The sequence below is a fragment of the Leucopleurus acutus genome (assembly GCF_964270905.1).
Source record: "Leucopleurus acutus genome assembly, chromosome: 19".
In the NCBI taxonomy this organism is placed as follows: Eukaryota; Metazoa; Chordata; class Mammalia; order Artiodactyla; family Delphinidae; genus Leucopleurus; species Leucopleurus acutus.
In genome coordinates, this window is record NC_139161.1 from 13,324,256 (window position 1) to 13,340,269 (window position 16,014).

The 16,014-nt window shown below is 43.3% G+C and overlaps 1 protein-coding gene and 1 pseudogene across 2 annotated transcripts in view; both read left to right on the forward strand.

Annotated features, from left to right (window-relative positions):
* PITPNC1 (phosphatidylinositol transfer protein cytoplasmic 1) overlaps positions 1 to 16,014 on the forward strand; it is a 253,667-nt gene that overhangs the window by 42,533 nt on the left and 195,120 nt on the right. The window lies entirely within an intron of this gene.
* Positions 8,301 to 9,539, forward strand: LOC309975546 (RNA-binding protein 4B-like; annotated as a pseudogene). The gene is made up of 3 exons: positions 8,301 to 8,323; positions 8,485 to 8,662; positions 8,980 to 9,539. The product of its transcript is annotated as an RNA-binding protein 4B-like (transcript).

Genomic DNA, 16,014 nt, shown 5'->3' on the forward strand with positions numbered 1-16,014 from the left:
CAGCTCTGCTTTCACTTTATAGAATGTCTCAGAGTATAGCCTGGTGCCTGCGCTTTGAACACTCATACATCCGTTCAACTGCTCAGTAACCGATTTCCTGTTTAGTCGTAGCTCCTTGCCTGGGCCGGGCCATGGATGGCAAGTTGATATCTCTGTACCTCCCTCTCAGAGCAACTCAGCCTTCCGAAGCCATCCAAAAGTTAGGTTTGGTAGCAGCTTTTATTTATTAAGGCCTCCTCCATCATTGTGATCTCTCTTGAGTGCATTTCCACACCTGATGGTTCATCAGGATGACGCCTCACCCTTATTGTCACTTAAACTGTCCACAATCCTGAACTGGCCTCTGATTTGCTCCGCAGAGATGGGGCCATATTCCATGACACAGGACTGAAGCTGGGGGCCGAGTGGGAATCCGGTTACTATTTGATACAGAAAACTGCAAAGCCCCCCACCCATTTTCTCCTATTGTCCAAGGCTGGTGGGACCAACCGTTTTTTCAACCAACCTTTCTTCTAATCTGATCATAGCTTCAGAGATGACAAAGCAGAGCCCTCACTTCAGTTATTCTCCTCCTTAGTTCTAAGGATGCAAAATGAGATGGGAGAATGACAGGAGAGTGTCACTCAAACAACTTATTAGATTTTGGGGAGGGGGGTCTTAGTTATCATGAATGGGTCGTACGTTTTGCACATTCATCACTGCGTCCTGCTCTTCAGCGAGAGACAGTTTGTAAAATAGGAACGACATACTTCTGGCTTCAGTTGTGTGTGCTTTGGACTTAAGCTCTTATTTTCCACTTAATTAGTTAATAGGAATGTATCGAGCTAGGCGCAAAATGATACAAAAGATTAGGAGAACGGGATTTTTGACCCTGAAGGTTTATGACGTAGTTGGGGAGAATAAATTGTGCTCGAGCTGAGCCTTTAGGCTGATACTCCTACTGCATTTATATATTCTCTCATTTCTGCCCTAGAAATGTTGCTCGAGTTTGGCCTCTTCCTCTTTCACACTCTTGTTTTAGGGCTGTCGGCCCTCACTTACTGCCCGGGCTATGGCAGGGCCCTACCAAGCTCTGTGGGAGCCTTGAGGCAAAGAAAACTGTGCACCCCTGTGTCCACTTATCAAAATATCCTCCCATGTTGACAACCAAGTGGGAAAAGTTAATAAAAGCTCTACAACAAAAAAATACAACTCTATGGAAAGCCTCATGTTGTCCAATCTGTTCCTATATCATTGCCCACCCTTGTAAACCCACCCAGCATGGTGAGGGCTGGGGGGTGGACAGGTGGGGTGGTGCTTGCAGTTTCATAATAAAGCAGGGTGGTAAACCAAAGGGTAACATTCTGTCTTTACTTACATAATTTTTTTTTTCCATCGTGGACTTTCTTGGCTTTAATTTTGATTTCTAAAAAAATATTGCATTAAAATAATATTCATCCGAATCGCTGAGTTCTTTGGCATCCCCGTAAATTTTGTACCTCCCTCTCTCCGTACCTAATCCTGGCTATGACCTGCTGCAAAAGCCCATTCCAGGCTGTTAGGTGCACAGCTGACAGTGACCTTCCTCACAGACCAACAGTGATCATGTCACTTCCGCATTTGCTCCTGGTTGTCTAGGAGGTAAAATCCAGCCCTGTTGGCCTGGCTGCAAGCCTCTTCACAGTCTGGGCCTCCACTCACCTCACCAGGGCATCTGCCCCACCTGGCCCTGTTCCTTCCTCATCACGCCTCTTCAGGACTGCGTCTTTGCCCACACCACAACTTCTGCCCGAGTTTCGCTCCTGTCCCCAAACTCCTTCACCTTGGACGTCCCTGCTTAGCTCTTGAGTTCTACCTGGGATAACAGCTCCCGGCTGGGCTGCCTTTTTGAGTTCCCCAAGTAGGCTTAATTGCTGTTTTCCCATAGAAATTTATTTGTTTCCACTCGATTCCTATCCTGGCTGTTACACTCACGATTCCACTGTGATTTATCTGTTTACCTGTGTCCCCAGTTACACTGCCTGCTCTCCTTGAGGAGAGCAACCGGGCTTTTCATGTCAAATGAATAATGAATACAGCTGGATACAGGGAAAAAAAGCAGTAACAGCAACTATGAAATGATTCATGGAAAACAATAGAACAGCCTAGCGGGCTCTGCTTTTAATGTCAGGCAATTCTGAGTTCAAATGTTGGTTGTCCTTAGCTAGCTTTGTGACACTAAAGTTTTCAGATTTTTACTATGGAAACTTTCAAACATAAGCAAAAGTAGAGAGACCCAGGACTTCCCTGGTGGGCCAGTGCTTAAGACTTTGCCTTCTAATGCAGCGGGTGCAGGTTCAGTACCTGGTCAGGGAGCTAAGATCCCACATGCCAAAAAACCAAAACATAAAACACAAGCAATATTGTAACAAATTCAATAAAGACTTCTTTTTTTTTTTTTTTTTTTTTTTTTTTTTTTGCGGTATGCGGGCCTCCCACTGCTGTGGCCTCTCCCGTTGCGGAGCACAGGCTCCGGACGCGCAGGCTCAGCGGCCATGGCTCACAGGCCCAGCCGCTCCGCGGCATGTGGGATCCTCCCGGACTGGGGCACGAACCCGTGTCCCCTGCATCGGCAGGCGGACCCTCAACCACTGCGCAACCAGGGAAGCGCAAGACTTATTTTTTTTGAGATTTATTTATTTATTTATTTGTTTTTTGGAGGCGTTGGGTCTTTGTTGCTGCACGCGGACTTTCTCTCGTTGCAGCGAGCGGGGGCTACTCTTCGTTGCGGTGTACGGGCTTCTCATTGTGGTGGCTTGTCTTGTTGCGGAGTACAGGCTCTAGGCGCGCGGGCTCAGTAGTTGCGGCACATGGGCTCAGTAGTTGTGGCATGCGGGCTCAGTAGTTGTGGCACGCAGGCTCAGTAGTTGTGGCTCGTGGGCTCTAGAGAGCAGGCTCAGTAGTTGTGGTGCACAGGCTTAGTTGCTCCGCGGCATGTGGGATCTTCCTGGACCAGGGCTCAAACCAGTGCCCCTGCATTGGCAGGCGGATTCTTAACCACTGCGCCACCAGGGAAGCCCAATAAAGACTTTTTTAAAAAAGTAGAGAGACCCCCTCTGATGAACCCACATGGGGCCCACCCCGAATGCCCCACCCTCCACTCCTATCCTTGGATTGTTTTTGAAGCAAATTCCAGACAACATATTATTCCAAATAGAATTATTTCAATAAGAACATTAAACTTTTAATTGATTGCAAACTCAATATGAACCACGTGCAAAAAAGAGCTGTCAGGGGGTTTGGGTCATGGGGAGGCCCTTTTAAAGCAAGTCTTGAAGGATGAATACGGATTTTGGCAAAGAAAGGTTGTAAGTCGGAAGCTGTAAGTCATGTGTGCGCAAGGGGTCAACAGATTGTTTTTGCTGGAACAGGGGTCAGGGCAGGGAGAGGGAATGGGAAGAAAAACCTAGGTGTGGAACAGCTAGGGGGCCAGGCCCTTGATGCTTTAGGGGCAGCCTTTTAGGTGGGGGGGTGGGCTGGGGGAATCTTTCAGTTTTAGGTAACAATGTGTTCCTTTGAAGGTCTGCACTCAATTGTGACAGGGGGCTGAGGACAGTAGTAATATTGATTCAGTGCCCTTCAACTGTCTCTCAGAGCATTTTCCTTGTTTACTGATTTCTCCTTTAACAGCAAAAGCAATCGTCACTGGACATTTAAAGAACTGACTCCTCTACCAACCACCAGGCTTTAGTGGAGGAGAAATGAGAACTCAGTTTTCCATGCTGAGCCCTACACTAAGATGACCTGGCAACTGTGTATTTTATCCCACTGGGTTTAATCCTTATTATGAATAACAGAGCGACGCTTTGTTATTCACAGGAGTTGCATTTCTGCTGCTGGGAGAATTAGCTGCAATCTTATTCGCAAGGTGCCTTCTGATGCAATGAGGCCTTTTGAAGTGTGCATAAATAGAGGCTATTGTTTAGGCATTCGGAGGTAAGGCTTAGATTGCTCCAGAAGTTCCAGTCTGACTCTAGGTATCTTTGTTTGGCTGATTCTTTTTTTTTTCTCCCTGGGGCCACAAGTAGTAGTTTTCTCCATATGGCTTTAGCGACTTGCCTCTTCATCACCTCCTGAAACTAGGGCACAACCAACACTTTTTCTGTAGGCTTTTCTGCTTAGAGGAGGAGGAAATTGTTCTGAGTCCAAAAAACAGAATGGAGGAAAAAATGTGCAAGTTTAACTAGGATATCACACAGAAATGGAGCCTTTGGTAAAGAAATAATTTTGTTTCTGATTAAGATTTCTTTTTTTTTAAGCTAGGGGAAATAGAAGCATAGTAAAGAGTGAGCCTATTAATTTATTGCCACCTGGAATCTCTTAGGAGACTTTAGGATCTCTGAAGGAGAGAACTGATCATTTGTTTAAGTCTTCGAAGCTCGCACACCCCAGTTCCCCAGCACAATAAGCCTTTCTGGGCCTTTGGAGCAGCGGATGTGAAACTTCGTCTTCAAAACCGCAGAGAGAAGTCTCCTTTCTTTGAAGGTGTTTATTTTCTGAAGTTTTTACCTGGGATCCCAGCTAACACACATGGCTGTTTTTTGGTTTTTTAATTTTTTTCTTGCAATGAGAAATTTTAAGATCTACTCTCTCAGCAGCTTTCAAACGTACAATCGAGTATTGTTACCCACGGTCTCCACACCAATACATCACATCCCCAGGACTTCTCTCACCACACTGCTTTTCTGGAAAGGCTTATTGAAAATGATTTGTGGGTTTAATCTGGGTGTTTTCTTTTGATCACCTCGGTCTGCATGTGTCCCTAATTGTATGGCTGTCTGAGGTTCTTCCACCCAGAGTGAAGTGATTTTCTCATCTGGAACCAAATGCTTCCAGAATCGGGGCAGCTTCCTCGACTTGCGGGAGGGGGTACCAGGCTTCTCCAGGACCCAGGAAGCTGCCCTTTGTAGGTGCTTCACACTTGCTTTATTGACGACTCCGTCTTCATAATGTTACGTCCGTTTCTCCCCTCCACTGGATCTGTTTAGAGCCACCGGGCCATTCTCTCCTCTTTTGTGACTCTGTGAATCTAAGACTAGAATCTAGTCCTTCCCAAGGGATAAGATCTTCTGCTGCAAAGTCCTTTCTCACCATCCACAGACAAAATCACCATTAGGCCATGTTTACTGAACTGCAAAGGTGGGTGCATCATCTCCTTCAAGCATTAACACTTTTATCTCTTTGCTCTTCCCCCTGCCACCTGTGCGTTGTCACCCAAGCGATTAAAACCATTTGGTTGTAATTCTTCGATTTGCACTGACCTTCTAAGGGGTGTCCATGTTGACACAGCAAAGTCCCTTCTCTTGCCTTTTCTCCTCCGCCATGTTTGAGCTTGGCTTAAAGGCTTGGTATTTGGAAGAAGTTAAAAGTGATGCAGTGACTTGCTTTGGACGATGCTGATACACACATCTTTTGAAGCCTTAGACTGGGGAGTGTCAATTTAATTTGGATTCTGTCAGCTTGTTGCATTCTGATCACCCGTTTTGAGGGCTTGCTGAGAACCTGAGATTATTTGTTAAACTGCCATTGGAATAAACACAACACTTTCCTTTAAAGGGAAAAGAACTTTTTAAAGAAAGTAATAAGCATACCTCTATATTTTCTTGACAGATATCAAAGAAAAAAAAATCTTCCTGTTTTTACCTTGACAAGACATCTAACATCGCTGGGAGGTTTTGCTTGCATGAGAACTTCAACATTATAATCTAGAAATCTCAAGCTCAACAACTTTCTCTGTCTGGGGATGGGGAAAAGGGATGATAAAATAGTTTTCTATACAGCTGGTTACCAAAATAGTCAAATATGAAAGCTATTTCATCTCCTTTTAAAAGGTTAGTCTTTTGATATATGAATCACAATTGATGCTAAAAGGAAAGTGTTAGAAACATAAACTTTTTTTCTCTGCTAGTTCAGGTTTTGAATGTTTTAATTACTTAACTGTTTATTTTTCTGGCAGTGAGGTTAGTACTGGTAGCCAGTGATTACCAACAATTAAAAAAACAAGTCATCTAAGACAACACTTACACACCCAGAAAACCCAACTAAAATCACACTTCGTTTTTTGCTTTTATGGTTTCGAAGTAAATTCTGAATCAGTTTCATGATTCTTGTGGTATTTTTCCAAATTAATGACTTTGGACATTTGGACGCTGAGCTGTGTGAATGCTGAATGTGTTTTCTTCCCTTTGCTATCAATTAGGTATTTAAGAATGCATCTTATGAAGAAATAGCCACCTAAAAATACGCCAAAGGCCACAGTCCTGTATCCTTCCTCAGACGGAATACTGCACAGGAGACTTAAAAAAATTGCGGTTATATGTCATAAAATTTACATTTTAAACTTTTTAAAGTGTACAGTTCAGTGGCATTAAGTACATTCATAATGCTGTGCAACCATCACCACTACGCATCTCCAGCACTTTTTCGTCAACCCAAACAGAAACTCATTAAACACTAACTCCTTGTGCCCCCTTTAAACAGATTGTTATATACATTAAACACTAACTCCTTGTTAAACCCATTAAACACTAACTCCTTGTGCCCCTTTTCCCCAGCCCCTGGCAGCCACCATTCTATTGTACTTTCTGTTTCTATGAATTTGACTATTCAAGGTACCTCATATAAGTGGCATCATGTGTCTGGATTATTTCACTGAGCATAATGCTTTGTAGGTTCATCCATGTGGTAGCATCTGTCAGAATCTCCTTCCTTTACAAGGCTGGATAATATTCCATTGTATGTAGGTACCACATTCTCTTTATCCACTCGTCTCTCAGTCAATGCACAGGAGACTTTTAAATTTAATTTTTGCTCTCATCACACACATACACAAAAAGGTAACCACGAGAAGAAATATGTTAATTAGCTTGACTGTAGTAATCATTTCATTGTGTATATGTATCTGAAATCATCATCTCAAATGCCTTAAGTACATATAATTTTTATTTAAAAAAATAGAATAATATAAAAATTTTACTTTTAATATGTGCCATTTGGCATCTTTCCCCCTAATTTCCTGGCATTCTTTCACTTGGGGGTCATTTTTTGAGCCTTACATGCTGACAGGTGTTGAGAACACAGGAATGAATGAGCTCTACCCTGCATGCAGGGAACTTCTTTTCTGGTTGGGTAGACAGACCAGGAAATAGGGTCCAAGGCTTGGTGGTGGCCACCCAAGCAGAAAGCAGAGGGGAAGGTGGGTGACTCACTGTTGGAGAAGGGCTACATCCATTGTGGGTGGGAGTGTGGGGGCCTGATGAATGAAGGCCTCTAGGTTATGTTCTAAGTTCTCCTACTCAAAGGCTAGAAATAGAGGTCAGCAGAATTAAAGGTCATGTATAGAAGGAGAATCTGATATACTGCAGTACTCCACCTGTAGGCATGATTTCTTGTAAATTATATTCACGTTTTACCGTCAAAGACACTTCTCTCCCCTAAAATAATAGAGCACAACTTTAACTCATTTGGCCCCTATACAGACAGGAGGTTGTGTGGGATGACAAACTTTCAAGCAGTATTACCATACACTGTGCAACACCTTAAATTTTCAAAATCTGATCCGTGCATTCTATTCCCATTTGTACATACAAAGAATATAATTAACTTGTCCATGGTGGAAGAATATAGAATCTGGATCTTCTGGTATTTTGCCTACTGTTCTTTTGTCTATATTTCCTAGTACCCTGTATATAACAATCTGAAATTTTTTTGTCCTCTCCATGTGTTAGCCACATGGGGGCTTTGGGAAGGTCCAAGAAGGTAGATCTCCAGGGTGCCAATTTGCACAGTATATTATTGACAAGATGGTAGAACTGATGTGCATTTGGATGGTTGTGGATGAGCTGAGGGCAATAGATGGACTCTGACCCATGTACCCTTAACTTGAAAGAGCAGACTAGTACCCACATTCACAATATGAGAGTTTCAAAGGCAGCGAAAGCATGCGCCTTGCTTTCTAGATAGCAGATTCTATATAGTCTCAGTTGCCTCTGTTATGTTCTGCATTCTGCTCTCCCATCTATGTATTTGTCCCCAGTTTGATCATCATCTTTGGCATGTTTGTTTTGTAATCTGTATCTCTTCATAAAACCTATTGGCGGTCTGCTAGGAACAAACTGACAAGAAAAGCAACATGGCGCCCGCGAGCCTGAGGCAGCGCGCAGTGGCGCGTGCGTGAGCTGACGCGCGAGCAGTGCCCGATCGCGCCGCCGGGGCTCGGGCGCCCGCCGCCATTTTGTAGGGTTCTCTGAGACGCCAGAGCCGCCGCCGCCGCCGCCGCAGCCATGCGGCGGCTCTTGTCAGGACGGTGACGCCGTTCATCGGACACCTGCCCCAGGAGGGCACAGAGCAGGCGATCCGCTGACTCCTTGAGCAGCGTGGGAAGGTGCGGGAATGTGACATCATTAAGAACTACAGCTTTGGGAATTCCCTGGCGCTCCAGTGGTTAGGACTCCTTGCTTTCACCAGGGAGGGCTCTGGTTTGATCCCTGGTCGGGGCACTAAGATCCCGCAAGCTGCACCGAAAAACAAACAACAACAGAAGCCACAAAACTACGGCTTTGTGCACATAGAGGACCAGGTGGCGGCCGAGGATGCCATCCACTACAAGCCGCACAGGGTGAACATCACCGTGGAAGCAGCAAGGATAAGAGCAGAGCTTCAGGGACTTCCCTGTTGGCGTAGTGGTTAAGAATCCGCCTGCCCATGCAGGGGACACGGGTTCAAGCCCTGGTCCACATGCTGCGGAGCAACTAAGCCTATAAGCCTGTGCGCCACAACTATTGAAGCCCGTGTGCCTGGAGCCCGTGCTCTGCAACAAGAGAAGCCACCGCAATAAGAAGCCTGCGCACCACAACGAAGAGTGACCCCCGCTCAATGCAACTAGAGACGCAACTAGAGAAAGCCTGCACGCAGCAATGAAGACCCAGTGCAGCCATAAATAAATAAATTTATTTAAGAAAGAAAAAGAGAAAAGCTTCAGCCAAGTTGCACAAAGGCAACATCAGTCCTACTTGTACCAACCAGGAGCTTTGGGCCAGGTTGGAGGAGCAAGGTTCAGTCATCGAATGTGACATTATGAAAGATTATGCCTTCGTACACGTGGAGCGGGCAGAGGATGCAGTAGGGCTGTCAGGGGCCTTGACAGCACAGAGTTTCAAGGCACACGAACATACGTGCAGTTGTCCACCAGCCAGCTTCGGACTGCCCCTGGGATGGGAGACCAGAGTGGCAGCTGTCAGTGTGGGAAGGAGGGGCACTGGTCAGAAGAGTGCCCCGTAGATTGTACGGGTAGTGTGGCGGGCTTTACCGAGCACCGTAACAAACGGTATGGAGCAGCGTGCACACCTGACACCGTTGGCTACGGGGAATCCGTGTGTAACAATGATGCATAGGGCGCACTCCACCACCAGCCTTACCGAGTCCGCTCTTAGGAGGCAGTGGCAGCAGCAGCTTCCGTGGCCAACTACCTACAACTATTACTTGTCCCATCTGCTTCAAGACCACAGCACAGCCCCAGGTGAGGATTATGCTAGTAGCTTCTCTTTCCTGTACAGTGGAATCCCTCCTACCTTGCTTTCCTTAGGAGTTGACCCCTCTCCCTGTCTACCTGCAACATCTCCTTTCCCTTTATTTTTATTTATTTTCAAATTTAATTTTCTTTAAAAATTTTTTTTCAATTGGCTGCACCTCGTGGCATGCGGGATCTTAGTTCCCTGACCAGGGGATGAACCTTCTCCCGCCCACCCCCAAAGCGCTGGGTCATGACCACTGGACCACCAGGGAATTCCCCTCCTTTCCCTTTAAAATGACCATATGTAGTGACAGGCAACCTTCTACTCTTCTCTGTTAGCTCTGGACTTTGACACTGAAGCTAATCTTCTGAAATTGCTAGGACCATTGGGATTTTGTTTGTTGTTGTTTTGTTTTGTCTTTTTATGGCTGATCGTGGTACAACATTAACTGAAATTTAGCCTTGCTTTACTCCACTTCTCTCACTTGTTTTTTAATAAAATATTTTGACAAATAAACGTTTCTAACGCTTAAAAAAAAAAAAGAACAGCAACTGAAGGAAAAGCACTTTCTTAATGTCGTTGCGTGGATGACAGGGTAGACTCTGTAATTAGCCTTTTTTTTTTTTTTTTTTTTTTTTGGCCGCACGCTTGCCGGTATCTTAGTTCCCTGACCAGGGTTCAAACCCAGGCCCCCAGCAGCGGAAGCGAGGAGTCCTAACCACTGGACCGCCAGGGAGTTCCCTGTAATTAACCTTTTTGATCTTGAGCCCTAAGTTCTTGCTGTTTATGTGAGTCCATAGCAATCTTAACAGTTCAGTGGTTTCAGTGACTATTTCTTTGCTAAGAATTCCCCAAGCCACAGCGTCAACCCCAGACTCTTTCCAGTTTTGCAACTCTTTGCTGGATATTTGTACCTGAATATCTTGACAGCACCTCACAATCAACCTAAAACAGTATTTATGTCACCACCTTCCCCCAAAACTGCTTCTGCTCCTGTCGTCCTTATTTGTTTTAGTGACACCAGCATCTTAGCTGCTAAGATTAGAAACTGTCGTCTTTCCCACCACCTCATTAGAAACTTAATAGTTGGTTCTGTGTCTTTTACCTGGACACGGCCTCTTGCTTTTTTCCCCTCATCTCTAAGTCATCTTCTTTTTACACTGCCTCCAGAGTTAGCTTTCTAAAACTCAAATGTGAAAGTCACTCAGCTCCCTTCAGATTCTGTAGTGACTTCCCATGACCTATGAGATGAAGTACCAACTTCTTACCAACTTCTTGTTTTCTCACTTACCCCGTCTCTAAGTGCAGCTTGCCCTTTAGTATCACCTATTTCTTTTCCCTCCCCAAATCCTACTTGAGTTTTCATGCCTTCCTGCCTCTGCACACTGTTAAATCCCTGCCTCAGCTAAATGTCCGTTATCAGGATATTATCTCAAAATTTCTCTCTTCTAAAGGCTTCCCTACCCTTTCTTCTACCTCGAGCAGATATCTGCCCCTTCGCTCCTGTAGTTTTGTTTTAAAACAGCTTTATTGAGGTCTAATTTGCATACCATAAATTCACACGTAAGTATACTGATGAGTTTTAGTAAATCCATGTATTTGTGCAATTCAGTTTTAGTACTTTCTGTCACCCCACAAAGTTCTCTCTTGCCTGTTTGTAGACAGTCCTTGCTCTCACCCCAATCTCAGGCAACCACTGATCCGCTTCTGCATCTGTAGTTTGTCTTTTCTAGAAATGTCATATAAAATCATACAAGGGCTTCCCTGGTGGCTCAGTGGTTGAGAGTCCGCCTGCCGATGCAGGGGACACGGGTTCGTGCCCCGGTCCGGGAAGATCCCACATGCCGCGGAGCGGCTGGGCCCGTGAGCCATGGCTGCTGAGCCTGCGCGTCCGGAGCCTGTGCTCCGCAACGGGAGAGGCCACAACAGTGAGAGGCCCGCGTAAAAAAAAAATAAATCGTGCTACTTTAAAATCATACAATATGCAGTCTTTTGAGACTGGCCTCCCTCAGCATGCAATTTTTGAGTTCATCCATATTGTTGAGTGTATCATAGTTGGTTCTTTTTTATTGCTGAGTAGTATTCCATTGTGTGGATATACCACATTTTGTTTATCCAGTTACCAGTTGATGGACGTTTGGGTTGTTTCCAGTTTGGGGCTATTATGAAAATACTGCTATGATCATCTGTATACAAGTCTTGGTATGGATGCATGTTTCCATTCCTCTCAGGTAGATACTTAAGAGTTGAATGTCTGGGTCATATGTTTAACTTTAACAGAAACCACCAGGCTGTTTTCCAAAGTGGCTGTTGCATTTTATATTTTACATTCTGCTTTCTCCACATCCTTGGCAATATTTGGTATTATCTGTCCTTTTGATTATAGATATTTTACTGGGTGTGGTGGTATCTCATTGTGGTTTTAATTTGCATTTTCTGTAGTCATTTAAAACTGCTTTCTATTATAGAATGTTGTATTGATATATATCTTCTGATCTGTGCGCTATGCTAGGGTTTGGTAAGTGGATGAATGAACAATCCCATACTTAGGATGAGTGGCCAAATTCTCAGTTATTTTTGGAACAGAAAACACTGATAACTTAACTTCAGAAATGATATAAAAGTCAAGTCTCTTTCCCTGAACAAATTTTTGCCAGAGTTTCTAAGAAGCAATAACCTTGACTGAACTAAGTTTTACTTTCTTTTTTTTGCTCACCCCTTGGTGGGAGGTTATAGATAAAAAATATAGACATAGCAGGAGAAGGAGAAAAGAAACAGTCTCTAAACGACTAAGAGCTTGTGGAATAGCTTGGGAGAGAGAACCATTTGGGTTCTTGGTTACTCCATGGTTCCAGGTGTGGGGACTCCATTAATACTGTGACCTCTGCTTCTCCCCACTTGCTTTTCTCTGTCAATTCAAACAGGAGTCTGCAGACATTTTCAGTAAAGGGTCACATAGTAAATGTTTTAGGCTTTTTGGGCCAATACACAACATCAAGGACATTATGTAGGTGCTTATATAATGAGAGACTAAACAAATTTCCACAAATTTTATTGATGAAATTCAAAACAGAATAATAATAATAAAAGGGTACAATTTTCTATTATACAGGTCTACTAATAAAAAGAATGGAATTCATTTTTTTTTTAAATTAATTTATTTGTTTTCATTTTTGGCTGCGTTGGGTCTTTGTTGCTGTGCGTGGGCTTTCTCTAGTCACGGCGAGTGGGGGCTACTCTTTGTTGCGGTGTGTGGGCTTCTCATTGCGGTGGCTTCTCTTGTTGCAGAGCACGGGCTGTAGGCACGCGGGCTCTAGAGCGCAGGCTCAGTAGTTGTGGTGCACGGGCTTAGTTGCTCCGTGGCATGTGGCATCTTCCTGGGCTAGGGATTGAACCCATGTCCCTTGCATTGGCAGGTGGATTCTTAACCACTGTGCCATCAGGGAAGCCCAAGAATGGAATTCTTTTGAGGAGGATAATACTTTGGTTAATTGGAGTTCAGAGTTAGTGTTTCCTATCATCATGGTAGAAACAGGGCCTCATTCTCCAATGAGGCTTCACTGAAACATTGTGGTCTTCCATCCTGAGAATTCACCAGACTGTGCTGGCTGCATTTGCCCTTATAGTGGTGGAGAACTTTTCACATGGAGGAAGCAGCTTAAGAGGATGAGGTCTGGGGTAAGACTCCTTGGGTGTGAATTTCAGCAAAGACTCAGTAACTAGGAGATCTTTGACTACTTACCTGACCAATCTAGGAGCTTCTGTTCCTTCATCTGTAAAATGGGTCATAGTACCTACTGCACAGGGTTGTTGTAAAGATTAAATACAAAGATTAGATTAGAATGGCAGTTTATAAATACTATTCTTCTTTTGATTTTTTTTTTCAACGATTTAAAAATGTAAAACCATTCCTAACTCACAGGCAGGGTGGCAGGCTGGATTTGGCCTGCGGGATATAATTTGTGGACCCCTGCATTAGAGTATAAACTGGAATTATTGCCACTTACTTTAGAAGTAATGATTGCTTTTCCCCCCTAATTGCAGAGCACCATATGCTCACTGCAGAAAACTTGGAAAACAGAGAAAAGCACAATAAAAAAAAGTCATTCAGAATCTTTACCATCCAGAAGTGCTTCACTGGAGGTCCCTTGTCTTTGTATATATATATACACATATTTTTTTAAATTAAAACAAACTCATACTATGCATACTGCTTTGTATCTTTTTTCACTTACTAATATATACTTGTCACTAATAATCTTCTATAACCTTAACCTGAATTTTAATGACTGCATACTGTTCTGTTATACAGATGCATTACAGTTTACTAAAACAGTTCCCAACAACATTAAAGTTGTTTTGAACTTTTCACCATTTGACATAACTCAGGTGTAAACGAATACACAAATGTTTGTACACATTTCTGATTACTTCCTTGGGATAAATTACAAGAATTCAGTCCCTGGGTTAAAGAGTATCTACAGTTTTTTAAAAAGATTTTTTGATGTGGACCATTTTTGAAGTCTTTATTGAATTTGTTACAATATTGCTTCTGTTTTATGTTTCGGTTTTTGGCCCAGAGGCATGTGGGATCTTAGCTCCTTGATCAGGGATCGAACCTGCACCCCCTGCATAGGAAGACGAAGTCTTAACCACTGGACTGCCAGGGAAGTCCCAAGAGTATCTATATCTTTTAAGTTTTGGTGTATCTTGCAAAATTGTTCCCTAGGGAAGGTGTATAGTTCTATACCCTCCCAAGTGGTGTATAAGAACATTGTCATTTACTGTGGTCTTATATTTTTACTTGGTTATTGGGCTTATGGATTTAAACAGTGAAAACATTTTTATTTTTGAAACAATTCAAATAGATTAAAATGTACAGACAGTAGTGAAACTCGCACCCACGTACATACCAGAAAGATTACGCAAGTGTTAACATTTTGCTGTCCTTGCTTGTGTTATTTTAAGAAAAACATGTTACAGATTAAAAACTAAGTCTGTCGGGGCTTCCCTGGTGGCGCAGTGGTTTAGAGTCTGCCTGCCGATGCAGGGGACACGGGTTCGTGCCCCAGTCTGGGAGGATCCCGCATGCCGCGGAGCGGCTAGGCCCGTGAGCCATGGCCGCTGGGCCTGCGCGTCCGGAGCCTGTGCTCCGCAATGGGGGAGGCCACGACAGTGAGAGGCCCGCGTACCGCCAAAAAAAAAAAAAAGGTCTGTCATTATCATCCCATTCTACAGATGAGAATGGGAATCTCATATCATTGATGAGAGCAATCAGTCTGCAAAAGGTTAAGAAATTGTGTAAGTAGTAAGAACAGGTAAGTGGTTTTACTTACTGGTAAAGTAAGTAAGAGGTTCTTATTTACAAGAACCTCTTGTAAATAGCATATGGCTAAATTAAAAAAAAAAATCCAGTCTGAGTTTTGTTTTGTTTTTTTCAGTCTGAGTTTTTTCACCAGCTATTTTAATCTGTTTGCATTTATAGTAACAGTTGATATTTTAAATTATTTCTCTTATTTCATGTTTTCTATTTTCCATACTTTTCCTTTGCTTTCTTTCTCTCATTTCCTGTCTCTTACTGAATTTAGTTTTATTGGTTCCTCCCTTTTTTCCTCTACTGGCTTTATTATCCTTAAATGTGTGTTCTTAGAAAGCAGTCTAAAATTAACTCCAGTCATCCCCCCTACCAGTTTATTTTCTTTTCATTTAACTTAAATTTCTCCTTGTTTTTGGTATTTTATAGCCTTTGATATTCTGCCATTTAACTATAGCATGTGTAGATTTGTTTTGGTTTATTCTGCTCAGAACTTGCTGTTATTCTCTACATGGGAGATTTATGGCTTTTACAATTCTGGAAAATCCTTAACTATTATCTTTAAAAATATTGCTCCCCTTCATGTCAGCAGCCATGAAAATGTGCCTCTCAGATCTCCTGCTGTGGGAAGCCTAGTTGACTGACCCCAGATGCCATGTCTCAGGATTCACTCAAAAGCCACACTTCCCCTGGGCTGTTACTGGTTGCTGGCTTAGTAAGATGTGGCTACTAGTGCTAGCCCATCCTGTAGGATATAGGACTCTTCTAATGGGGAGTCCTTGAGCCATGACTTTCTGGTCTGAGGTTTCTCCTTGCCCACTCCTTCTCTTCCCAACATCCTTTCTTGGCATCTGCTTATTGGAGGACCCAAACTAACACAGTCTCTCTATTTGCATCATCTGGATCTTGCATTAAATGCGTCGGAATAGTCTCATTGTACTCCCTATTCCAGGAGCTGTTCTTTCATGCCCCTTTTATCTCTGTGATGCCCCTTGGTAATTTCTTCAAATCTGTCTTCCATTTTACGTAATTCTCTCTTTACTTGTGTCTAATCTATTTAACGTATCTGTTGACTTTTTAATTTCAGTGATTATAATATTTATTTCTAGAAGTTCTATTTGGCTTATTTTCATACCTGGCTGTTTTTGGTATTTTTTTCCTCAGGGTTTT